Below are 12,923 nucleotides of genomic sequence, written 5' to 3'. Positions count from 1 at the left end.
GATTTTGTTTGTGCAAAACCTGTTAAGTTGCTATCCATTTTACATCTATAATGCTATCTCTTGTTTGGTCATAAATTCTTTCCTTATTCACAAATCTAATAGGTAAACTATTCTATTTGCTTTTAGTATCATCCTTTAAATCTACATTAGAAATTATTGTTTAGGTCTAAGTTTAATTGTGTGAAAAGTGTTTTGTAAATGTGTTCATATAGTTCCTGGGTTTGTATTGGCAAATAGAAACCCAAGTATTTTATATTGTTGTATTGCCTATAGTTGCTTCAAATGAAATTTCTCTTTCAATCCCTTGCTGCTGAACTTTGTGGTAATACATAGAAATGCTGATGATTTGTGTGTATTTATTTTATATGTAATTTACTAAAGTTAATTGTCTTAACCAGTTTTTTAGTTGATTCTCTAGAATTCTCAAAGTATATCATCATATCACTTGCAAAGAGTAATAACGGTTTCCCCACTGCCTATTCTAATTCCCTCGATTTCTTTTCTTTTTTCTTCTCTTATTGCAATAGCTAGCATTTCTAGTACAATGTTGAATAATAGTGGAGAATATATTTTCCCTCAATGGAACTGAAAGCAACCTGAAAGCACAGTTGGGAGAAAAAACAGTCACTATATCTCCCCCCAATTCCCACTATATCTTCTCCTTCTTATGGTCCAGGGAAGGCATGGCGGCCTCCAGACAGAGGGGTCCAAGTACCATCTAAAGACAGGAAGAGATTATTCAATGGGTAGCAGGAAAGTGTCCTAGATAGAAAACTAAATTAGAAGACTGAGAATGTTTAGCATGGAGAAGAAAAAAAACTTAAGAGAAACATCATATGCTGTCATCAAGTATTTGATGGATTGTCACAGGAGAACATGAAAGTTGGATGGGTCCTCAATGACCATTAAAATGATCTAAATTCATGGTAATGTACCTGACAAGAGGTTCTCCACTTCACAGTGTGAAGACCTCCAAGGAGGAAGAAATTATCATCTCTCCAAGCAGCCCGTTGCATTTGAGGACAACTAATTATCAGGAAGTTTTTTTTCCCTTTCTCCTTGACTATCTAATTGAAGCCCTCTTCTTTACAATTTCTACCCTTTGCTTCTGGTTTGTCCTCTGGGGTCAGACAGAACAAGTATAAACTTTCTCCCACAAGACTCAAATATAGCTATCATGTTTTCAAATACTTGAAAACAGCTATTATGTCAACAAGCTTTTATTAAGCACCTGCTATATGGCAGACACTGAATTAAGCTCTGGAAATATAAATCCAAACAGAAAGATGGTCCCTGTCCTGGAGGAGCTTATATTCTAGTAAAAGCAAGGCAACACTTAAAGGAAGCAGAAAGGGAAGAGGGAAGAAGAAAGAAGGGGGCATGACAAAGAAAATCCAGAGAGTCAGGAATGGAACCTAAAGAGGAATGAGGATATGACTGGTCTGGGCGCTTTCCTTAAAATTAAAGTCCTGACAGGAAATCAGTCAGATAAAAAGGTCTGGGTGGCCTTTTGAGATGTTTAGGGATAGAGTGAAATTCCAGGGCAATAAGGCTTCTGTGGTTGTTGATTGTTTTTGAAGAGGACCAAGGACATCTTGTGATGATGTCTTGACTTGAGTGTGAATTGGATTTAAGTGAGGCACAGCTTTGCAATTGTCAGCCTCACTCTTTCTTCCATAGTCACAGAAATCCAGTGGTAAGACAAAAGTTAGGATAACTGACAATACCCCAGGATGCAGTGGATGATGGGATGCAGTGGAAGATATTGGTCTCTTCAATGCTTGATCAAGCTATAAGTGCTCCATAATGCCTTTCAGCTCTCTTCATGGCCATGAAACAAAATGTACTTCTCTGCCCATTCTCCTGGTAGGGGAAGTCTTCACATACTTAGGGTAAACACACTTCAACTCACTGACAGGTTTCGTGGCCTGTCAATATAGTTTAGCCCAATGCCAAGATGATTTACTGGGCTGTGGCCATTGCTCATGCTACAGTTTCTCAGAACCACAGATAAGAGTTGGGTACAGATGTACACCAAAGGTGGATGAGCAGCTCTGAAAAAGGCTCAGCTAACCATCACACCAGAGGTACTAGTCCTCCTTGAACACCCTTTCACACTGTGGCTTGATAGGGAAAGTCTAAAGAATCAGGGGTAGAACCTGTTCAAGAGAGTCCTCTCTGCAAGTTCTCTACAAACAAAATCTGTCTAGTATCTTCACTATTCTTTACTGGAACCTTTTCAGATTATCAATGTCCTTCTTAGACTGAGGTGCCCAGAAATGAATACAGTATTCAGATGAGGTCTGATGTGGGGAGAGAATATTCAAGTCATTGTCCTTCTGTTACCTGAAGCTCTGCCTCTCTTAATATAGCCCAAGATCCCATTAGCTTTTTTGGCTGCCACAACGCCTTGCTGACTTGTGTTAAACCTGCAGTCCACTAGAAATGCCAGATCTTTTTTCAGATTCACTATTAACAAGTCATATTCCTCCCATATTGTATTTTTTAGATTCATTTTTTCAACCCAAGTGTATGATTTTAGCTTTATCCTTACTGAATTTCACCCAATTTGATTCAATCCAATGATCGAGATCATTTTGAGTCTTGATTGCTATCCAGTATATTAGTTCTTCCACTAATCAATAAATGTTAAGTGCCTGCTATATGCTAGGCATTGTGCTAAACACTAAGCTCTCCCTCCTAGATCAGTGTCATGTGTGAATTTGTTAAATGTGCTTCTCTGCCAAATGCTAAACAGCCCCAGGCTAACTATAGATCCATGGGTGCTACTTCACTGGAGAATTTCTGCCATGTTGACACTGAAAATTATCTTCAATAATAAATAAGTCACTTCTTCTTTGAGTATGGCCTCATAATAAATTCTGAATCCATAAATTGTATTAACATATAATACACATCTTTATTTCTTCCACAAGAATAGTATGATTTTTATCTATCAAAATCTTTGCTAAAAACCTAGGTCAACAATACACAAAGCATTTCTTTCATCTAATAGTTTAGTAATCCTATCAAAGAAGGAAATAAGGCTAGTCTGGCATTATCTGGGTGTTTTTTGTTTTGTTTTGTCTTATAAAGTGAGTTGGTAATCACTACTTCTCTTTCTAATTATTCACTAACCAACCCTTTAATGATCCAATCCAAGATTTTCTAAGGAATCGAAGCCAAATTCACTGGAAGAAGGATCCAAATTCAGCTTGACTCCAGAGAATACAACTAGGAAAAATAGGTAGAAATTGTAAAAGGGGAGTTTGGCTCAATGTCAGAAAGAACTTTTTGCTAATGAAAGGTATTCAAAGATGAAAAGTACATCCTCAGAAAGGAAGGAGGGAGGGAAGTCCTCTCAGTGGAGGTCTTCAAGTAAAAGATGGATGACCACTTGCTGGGGTAAGTCTTCAGGGAATGCCTGCTTGGATATAGTTTTCTTTAAAGAATCTCTGAGGTAATTTCCAGCTTTGAGTTTATATAGGGAGGTAGCTGGGAAGTACCCAGTTCTGATGCTTACTACTTGGAGAAGTCACTAAAACTCTCCAAACCTCAGTTCCATGCTAAAAAAAAAAAAGAATCATAATTATGTGATGATCAACTCTGATGGACTGGCTCTTTTCAACAATGAGGTGATTCAGGCCAATTCCAATGGACTTGTGATGGAGAGAGCCATCTGCGTCCAGAAAGAGCACTGTGGGGATTGGATGTGGATCACAACATAGTGTTTTCATTTTTTTGTTGTTGTTGGCTCACTTGCCTTTTTTTCTTTCTTGTTTTTTTTAATCTCATTTTCTTGTGCCACATGATAAATATAGAAATATGTATAGAAGAATTACACATATTTAACCTATATCAGTACTTTCTGTCTGGGGAATGGAGTTGGGGAAGGAAGGTAGAAAAATTTGGAATACAAGGTTTTGCAATGGTGAATGTTGAAAACTTCCTTTGCATATATTTTGAAAATAAAAAAGCTATTATTTTATTTTTTAAAAAAGGAATCATAAGAGCTGACATTTATATGATGTGTTAAGGTTTGCAAAACACTTTACAAATACTGTATATCATTTTATCCTTGCAACTAACCTGGAAGTAGGTACTAATCTTATTCCCATTTCACAGATGAGGAAACGTGGGCAAACAGAGTTTAGATGAATTTCTCATTTAATTTATTCATGAATCTGTGCTCTTTTCTTGGAAGGAAAAAAATAGTGTTGCTTATTGCCAGGTTTTTTTATTTACTTTTTAGATTTGTGCTGTGAGGTTTAATAATAAAACAGGTTGGGGGTTTGGGGGAAGGGTGGGGAAAAGGATATGGTTTCTGATCCCAGTCCTGCCCCATACCAAGTTGTATGATTTCAAGGGAAACTTGGTTTTTCTCCTCATTAAAATGGAAGAGCTGGATTCCTTGTTCTCTAAGGTCCCTTCCAGCTCTAGGGTCATTTGCAGCTTTGGGTTAAGCCACTGAATGCAAGTAGTGACCAGCCACTAAATCAGGAGGCTCTGCTCAGCTCAGAGCTCCCCTCCTTGGAGACTTGCTCCCAGCATCAGGGAGAGGCGAATCCTATTGGGTGCTTAGAGCTTCTTCCATCTGCCTGCTTGTCTGCCTCTCCCTCCCTTCTTCCCTCTTTCTCCTTCCAATATTATTTCCCTCTTTCTTTCTTTCCTCAGACATATAGCCTCTCTGCAACAACAAAGAAAACAACGAGTGTCAGTCACCTCTTCTCCTCCCATCCCCAGGCTCTCTCTCTGACACACTGGCATCAAAACCTATTTAATAATCTGTCTCTCTCCCTCTCTTTTTCTTTCTTTGCTTCTTTTCTTTATTTCTAGCTTTATGCTCTTTCCTCTCCCCTTCCTCTTTCTTCTTTCTCGTTCCTCCTTCCCTCTTTTCTCCTTCTTTTGGCCTGTCTTTCTTTTTTCCTTTCTCTCCCCCTCCCTCCCACTCTCCCTCTTTCCCTCCCCTTCTCTTTCTCTCTTTCCACCCCACCCCCGCTCTCCTTCTCTCCCTCTCTCCCCTTTCTCTCTTTTCTCCTTCTCTCTATTTCTTTTCCCTTTCTCTCTCCTCCCTCCCACACTCTCTCTTTCCCTCCCCCTCTCTTTCTTTCTTTTTCCCTTTCTCTCCCCCTCTCTCTTCCTCCCCCTCTCTTTCTCTCTCTCCACCCCCACCCCCTCTCGCCTTCCCTCTCTCCCACCCACCCCTCTTTCTCTTTTGAAAGGCAGGAGAAATGGAAGTCAAGATCTTCTCTTGGCGATAATTATTGAAAAGTTCAGTGCAGAGACAGGCAGTGATACTGTGAGGAGGAGCGGAGGGGGAGAGAATATTAAAATGCATGTGCACAGCTTGGCTTTGCAGCAGATGTTGGCATAATTAGAGAGGAAAAAATTATGAAATTAATTTGTGGTTCAATGTAAATTTCAGCAATGGGGGGAAACTCGGCTCCAATCACCTCATGTGCACAGATAGGCAGGCCCACGCGCGCACACACGCACAAGCACACACCAGCTGCCGGAGAAGTGGTAATTGTCAGAAAGTATCCAGGGGGAGAGAGACTAGCAGGGAAAGAGGGAGGGGCAGGGAAGGGGTGCAGAAGCCCCCTTCTTAAAGACACAGGTGCTCACATCAAGTGCAAGGAGACAAATGGCCCAGAGGCTCGGGCTTCTGAAGGGGATGGGAGGCGAGGCGGAGGGAGGTACCCTGGACAGCTCCCTCAGACTCAGAGGCAGAAGCATCAGAGCAGTGGCAGGAGCCCAAGCTTCTGCAGTGTGGGGCCAGCCTCCTGAGGTCCTCCCCAGGATTGTGAGCTGGAGGGGGCCTCAGAGACCACCCTTTGGTCAAACCTATGAACCCCTTTGCAGAATCCTATTTTTAAATAGTTGAAAGACAGGCTAGTTTGTTTTCTTGCTCATTTTCCTCCTTTTTGATCTGATGTTTCTTGTGCAGCATAAGTATATATATATATGTGTGTGTGTGTGTGTAAGTATATATATATATATATATATATATATATATATATATATATATACACATATCCTGAATTTAACTATATTTTTCTTAACATGTTTATTGTGAAAATATGCATAGAAGAATTGCACATGTTTAACATATATTGGATTGTTTCCCATCTAGGGGAGGAGAAGGGGGGAGGGGGAAATTTGGAACACAAGGTTTTGCAAGGGTCAATGTTGAAAAATTATCCATGCATATGTTTTGAAAAAATAATTTTTTTATAAAATAAAATAATAAAAATTAAGAAACATTTTTTAAAAGAAAGGTATGCTAAATTTCAGTGAGGGGTAAGTAAACAAAAAGGTATGAGGTTTTTTCCCTCCTATCCAAGTTCATAACCCCCACTGAAATATATTCATGGATCCCAGGTTAAGAACCTTTGATCTAGGTCAATCCTTCATTTAACAGAGGCAGAAACTGTTTTCCCAAAGGAAGTTAGGTAGGAAATAGCCAAATGGATTCCAGCCTAGGCTTTCTCACTCCAAATTTAGGGCTTTTTCTGATTAAGCCACCCTCTGTCTGTTCTCCCCTATCATAGATATGAGGTTTTTTCCTTTTCTTTTTTTTTATTTCTCCCTTTTCCTTTCCTTTTTTTCCCCTGTTTTCAGCTTATACTGTTTGTTCCTTTCCTTCCCTCCCACGATGTCCTCAAGGTTAAAGAGATTGCTGAAACCTATCACTCAATCAATGAACAAGTATTTCCCAAGTATCTACTGTGTGCCCAGTCTTGGGCTGGACCCTGTGAAGGACAGGCATGTCCTGTCCTCATGAAGCTTACAATATCATCATGAGAGAAACAAGGTTTATGAATCCATGATTTCACTGATTTTGGAGTTTCTGCTCATAACAAGACTTTTAATTCATCCATGCTTGCTCACATTTACGGTTCTTGTCCATGTCTTCCCATACATGTGACCCAGGGCATCTAGAAATGTGCTAGAGCATTCTTTATCTTTTGTTGACATCACTAGCTATCTATCATCCTATCATCCCTCATTCTCACCACATGACCAAGTCAGGTCAAGTCAACAAGCATTAATTAAGGTCCTATTAGGTATCGGGCAGTGTACTTAGTTCTAGAAATACAAAGAAAGTAGGAAAAAACCGAGTCCCTGTTCTTAGGAGTTCAGTCTACTAGTGGAGACAGCATGCAAATAACTATGTATTGGAAATAATCGATAGAGGAAAGACCAACATTAAGGGAGATTGAGAATGGCTTCTTATAGAATATTGGATTTTAACTGGCCTTGAGGGATGCTAGGGAAACCAGGAAGCAGAAATGAGGAAGGAGATAATCCCAGATTTGGAAGGGACCCAATGAAAATGCCCAAAGACAGAGTATCATGTTCAAGGAAGACAAAGGATTTAATGCCAATGGATCACAGAATACATGGAGGGAATTAATTTATAAGAAGCCTGAAAAAGTAAAAGGGAAACAAATTGCAAAGTGCTTTAGTGAAACAGGATTTCATATTAGATCCTAGAAGTAGCTGGGAACTACTAGAGAATATCGAATAAAGAGGTGACATGGTCAGATCTGCTCTTTAGGAAGATCAGTTTTAAAGCTGAGTGGAGAATGGACTACAGTGGGGAGAGATTTTAGTAAACTATTAAAATAGCTCAGACATACTCTGCAACAGGATAATGACAGTATCAGAGGAAAGAAAGGGACAGATAGGGAGTTGTAACAACAGGGGGGGAAATGGAACTTGACACAGATTAAATAATGGTAGGATGAGAGTGAGGAACCAAGAGTGACATCTAGCTTATGATCCTGGGTAAATGGAGAATATTGGTGACCTCAACAATAATAGAGAAGTTAAGAATGTGGATGGAAAAGATAATGACTTCAGTTTTGGTTATATTAAATTTAAGATGTCCAGAAGATATCTAGTTTGATGTCTAATAGACAATCAGAGCTACAAGACTTATGATCAGGAGAGAAGTTAGGACTCAACAAGTAGATCTGAGAAATTTTGATGACAGAGATGATAATGAATTCATGAAGCCAAAAGATCACCAAACAAAATGGCAAGGAGAGGAAGAGAAGAGAGTCCAGAACCAAGTCCTAAGAGATACTCATTGTTAATGGGCACAACCTGAACTTTTGATACGAATGCTCTTAACAAAGTCATCAATAAAAAACAAAACAAAACTATAAAGTAACATGGTGTCAAACACTGAACCCTGGGATATTTCACTGTATTTTAACTATTTTCAAACTGATGTTATACCATTAGTGAGTATGAAGTCAAGCCATGAAACCAGTTGTAAACCTTTGTAAGTACATGATCATCTACATTACATCTTCCACAAGAATAGTATGAGAGACTATTTATTGCTTTGTTAAAACTGAGGTGATCAAATATATCAACAGCATGCCCTTCAGCTACTTAGTCAATAGTACCTCTGTCTAAAAAGGGAATACTGTAACTCTGCCATGAGATGTGGAGGCCATACTAGCTCTTGGTAAATACTGCTTCCTTTTCCCAACATTTCCTTCAAGATCCTTTCTAGGATTTTCCTAAGTCAAGCTCAGTGGTCTATAATATCCAGCTTCTATTCTCTTCCATTCTTTGGAATTCATGTGCTTTCCCCCAGTTTTGTAGTACCTCTCCTGTTCTCCAAAACCTTTTAGGTATCATTCACATTACCAATTCTTTTACATATAAATATATCAAGATGTAGTTTAAATATATAATATATAGTTTTAAATATATAAAGCCACAGTTTATTGGGACCAGGTAACTTGAATTTGTCAAGGACAGTTGAATATTCTCTTAATATCTCCTTACTTATCTTAACTTGCTTTTGTGGTTGAGATATTTCTGTTATGACCGACTCTGCATGACCCCATTTAGGGTTTTCTTGGCAAAGATACTGGAATGGTTTGCCATTTCTTTCTCCAGCTCATTTTATAGATGAGGAATGGAGAATTAAATGATTTGCCCAGGCTATTAAGTATAAGAGGTCACATGTGAACTCAGGTCTTCCTGACTTCAGATTTACCACTCTCTCCACTGCTCACACTTGCCTTAGCTATTCTATTAGCCATTTCTATGCTGTCCTTTCCAGTGCATATCATTACAAGCAGCGATCTTGTCCTTTCTTTGATTCTTTTCTTTCTCCAAAAATAGTTTCAAAAGCTGTTTTTTGTTATTCTTAGTTTTCCAACCATATTATGACACTCTCTCAGACTTGTGACCTATTTCCCAAACTATTTCCTAATATATTGCCTTTTTCTGTCCAGGTGGTCTGTACTTTACTCTGATGGCACCTTTCATCACTGATTTGCAATCAAATGCTGCCCACCATGCTTTCCCCTCTCTGGTTCCTGGATGTTGTCAAATGGGTCTTTGTAATACATAAGGCTATCTATTCATTCCTTTTTTCCTATCTTTTAAAAAAAATGAGGTCTGGCCATTCAGAACCATATTCTAGTGATTTTTTAAAGATTATAGTCTACTTATGGATCTTATCCTAACTAGTTTTAGTGATTCCAATCCAGTGAAATTTGCACATATAATAATAATACCTTATATTTATATAGTGCTGAAGATTTGCTAAGTGCTTTACCTGTATTTCTCATTTGATACTCACAAGAATCCTGAGAAGTGGGTGTTATTGTTATCCCCATTTTATGGATGAGAAAACTGAGGTTGAAAAATGTTAGATGACTTGCTCAGAGTCACACAAAGTAATAAGCATATCTAAGAATTCAAATTTTCTTGACTCCAAATCCAACAATTGTACCGGTTTACTGATCTTTCATTATTGAGTTAGGAATTTAAGACAGATGAGATTAGATTGTACAGTGAAAAGTTAAACTTAATGCCTTCCTCCCATCTCCCAGGATAAAAATATAAATGGATTCAAAGAAGATTGATCCATAGATGCTAGGCCATAGAACTATTATTTTATAGAAAAGGGAACTAAAGGCCAGATTTGTGAAATGACTCATCACTTGTCCAAAATAACACGGGAAATAAGGAGCAGAACCAGAATTTGAACTGTGTATCATGGATCATTAAGGAAAGTTAGCAAATTAGCAACCCTAACTTCTGAGTATTCCAAAAGTCAGTCTTTCTACACTTCCACAAATTTTTTCCATCAATGTAGGGATCTTGAGCCGGACAAGCTATGGATTGGACTCTAGGAGAACAATTGGCCCTCATCTATCAAATGGGGATATCACTTGAAAGGATATAATAACACCCAAGTAGGGGCACAGTAGATAGGCTTGAAGTCAGGAGATGTGAGTTCAAATCTTGCCTCAGACACTTACTAGTTGTATGATCCTGGCTAAGTCATTTAATCCTATTTGTCTCCGTTTCTCTATATGTAAAATGAGGATAATAATAGTATCCACTTCAAGGGACTATTGTGAGGATCAAATGAGGTAATGAATGACAAGTGCTTTGGAAATCCTAAAATAAGTACCTTATAAATACTAGCGATTATTATTGTTATTTCATCACAAAGATAATAGAATAATTCTGTGAGATAAAATTTAAGTATAGTTATAGACAGATGAAACTTCAAATGCCTAAATAAGCAAATAAATCAGAATTTGTTGCTACATTCCCAAGATTGTGCAGGTATTCTGATGCTGCTTCCATTCAAGATGCTCAAAACATTTTGGATACAAACACAGTTGTCCAGCTGCACAGAATAATTGATGTCAGTCCTTTTCTGAGAACAGATAATCAATATAAACCAAGGAGAGTTAGACAGACTGTCCACAGGGGTCAAGGGCTAGAATGCAGGTTTGAGACTAACCCAGCTGAAGCCATCCCATTGGTTTACAGACTTCACTGTGAGGAAATAACCCTAGTCCCTTGAAACTATGGCATGGTTCTTCACCATCTTGACTAATCTGGCTTTGAACCTGCTTCAATGTATCAAGGGCCTTCTTAAAGTATGGGTCCTGAAGACCGAGCACAATATTCTAGATGTGGTATGGTCAAGGAAAAGGACAGACAGCAGAATTATACCCTGTTGGTTTTTTCTGCCATGTTATACTAATTCATATTGAAATTGAAGACCACTATAATCTTCAGATTTTTTCCAACTAATAGTTGTCTAGTCATAGTTCCACTATTTTTCCCTAATAATTTGAATCCACTAAAAAGATTTTACATTTATCTCTATTAAATTTCAGTTTATTAGATGGGGTCATTGTTCTAGCCTGCCAAGATGTCTATCTTGAGTCTATCCTCCAGATCTAAACAGATGATCCTGCCAACCAATTGATATTAAGGGCCTACTCTGTGTCTAGAGCAGCTAGGTGGCAAAGTGGATAAAGTGCCAGCCAGGAAGACTCCTCTTCTTGAGTTCCAATCTGCCTTTTACTAGCTGTGTGACCCTAGACAAGTCACTTAGTCCTGTTTACCTCTATTTCCGCAGAAGAAAATGACAAACAATTCCAATATCTTTACCAAAAAAAAAAAAAAAAAAAAAAAACCCAGAGTGGGTCATGTACAGCTGGACATGATTGAAACAAGTGAACAATAACGTGCTAGATTTTGTGCTAAGTACTGGGATACAAAAGGAGGCCAAAGACAGATGCTACTGTCAAGGAACTCACTATGTAAGGATTCATTTTGCTAGCCATATCTCCTAGTTTTGTGGCAGATTTTAAAGCATATTATTTCTGGTTTTATCCAATATATTGATTGAAACATTTAAGAATGAGACCTCACTTTTTGCAAATGGAGTTCCAGGGTCCAATACAATCCATCTAAACCTCAATAAGAAGGCTGGAGATCCATCCTTCATGACACAAGAGAAGGGAATATGGATTTTTACAGCTCCTACTTTGTGTCAGGTACCATGTAAAATATTTTTTTAACAGATGTTGGTTTCTTTTGATCTTCACATCAACCCTGTGAAGTAGATGCTATTATTATTCCTATTTTACAGTTGAGGAAATTGGGATAAATAGAAGTTAAGTGATTTATAATGTCTTGAGGACAGATCAAATCTTCCTGATTCCAGGCCCAGTGCACAGTTGAACTACTTTGCTGTGTTTACATAGTGAAGGTTACAGCACAAACACAACAATCTGACATTTGTTTACTCTACACCACCCAACAATCAATGCATGCATTGCTCAGCTTTCTCTGGGTTTAGGCTCCTTTAACCTCATCCTTTATCCAATTGCTGGGATCCTAGCATTTTAGTACTCTATTCCAAGTTATCAAAGTGAAGAAGGTTATATAGTGTCATTAATGAACATAGAATTGGGGACCAGAGGACTGAACCTGAGTTTGCATCCTTGCCCTGCCAAATCCCCATGAGACCCTGAGATAGGTCTTGGACCAAGAACCTAATCTGTCTGGGCCTCAGTTTCTCCATTTATAAAATGAGAGCTTAGAGTAGATGACTTCTAAGGATTCCTTCCAATTCTAAATCTATCTCTAGCTTATGTCTAAGTCACCTTACTTCTGTGGGGCATCAGTGCCTATTATCACACTATTAGTAGGACTCAGAAACTCCAGTCGGCAAACCCCAGTGCTCTCTCCAGTAAGCCATTCTGCCCCCTACTATCCCTTTTAGATGATCCAAATCTTATCCATAAGCCAAATTCATGGGGTTGATAGAAAGAAGATGATAAAGTATTTGATATGACCCTACTTTTCTGTAAGCTCACCTCTCAAAGGGAAGTTCAATGTCAGCTCCATGAGGATGATTACTGTTAGGGTCACTGTCCCCCCTCTAGGGAGTCAAGAAAGAACCATCATTCTCTCTTTCCATTGCAGTAATCATATCCTTACTGTCCAGTGCAGATGACAGCAATTTGATTCAAGACTATTGAGAATGTTCTTTGAGTGGGAGTGGGCTGCTGTTCATACTATCTTACCCAATCTTTTTTCTAATCAAGAACACACATACACTGGTTGGGAGAAGG

This window comes from Sminthopsis crassicaudata, chromosome 2 (assembly GCF_048593235.1).
Source record: "Sminthopsis crassicaudata isolate SCR6 chromosome 2, ASM4859323v1, whole genome shotgun sequence".
Taxonomy (NCBI): domain Eukaryota; kingdom Metazoa; phylum Chordata; class Mammalia; order Dasyuromorphia; family Dasyuridae; genus Sminthopsis; species Sminthopsis crassicaudata.
This window is presented reverse-complemented; position numbering follows the sequence as displayed.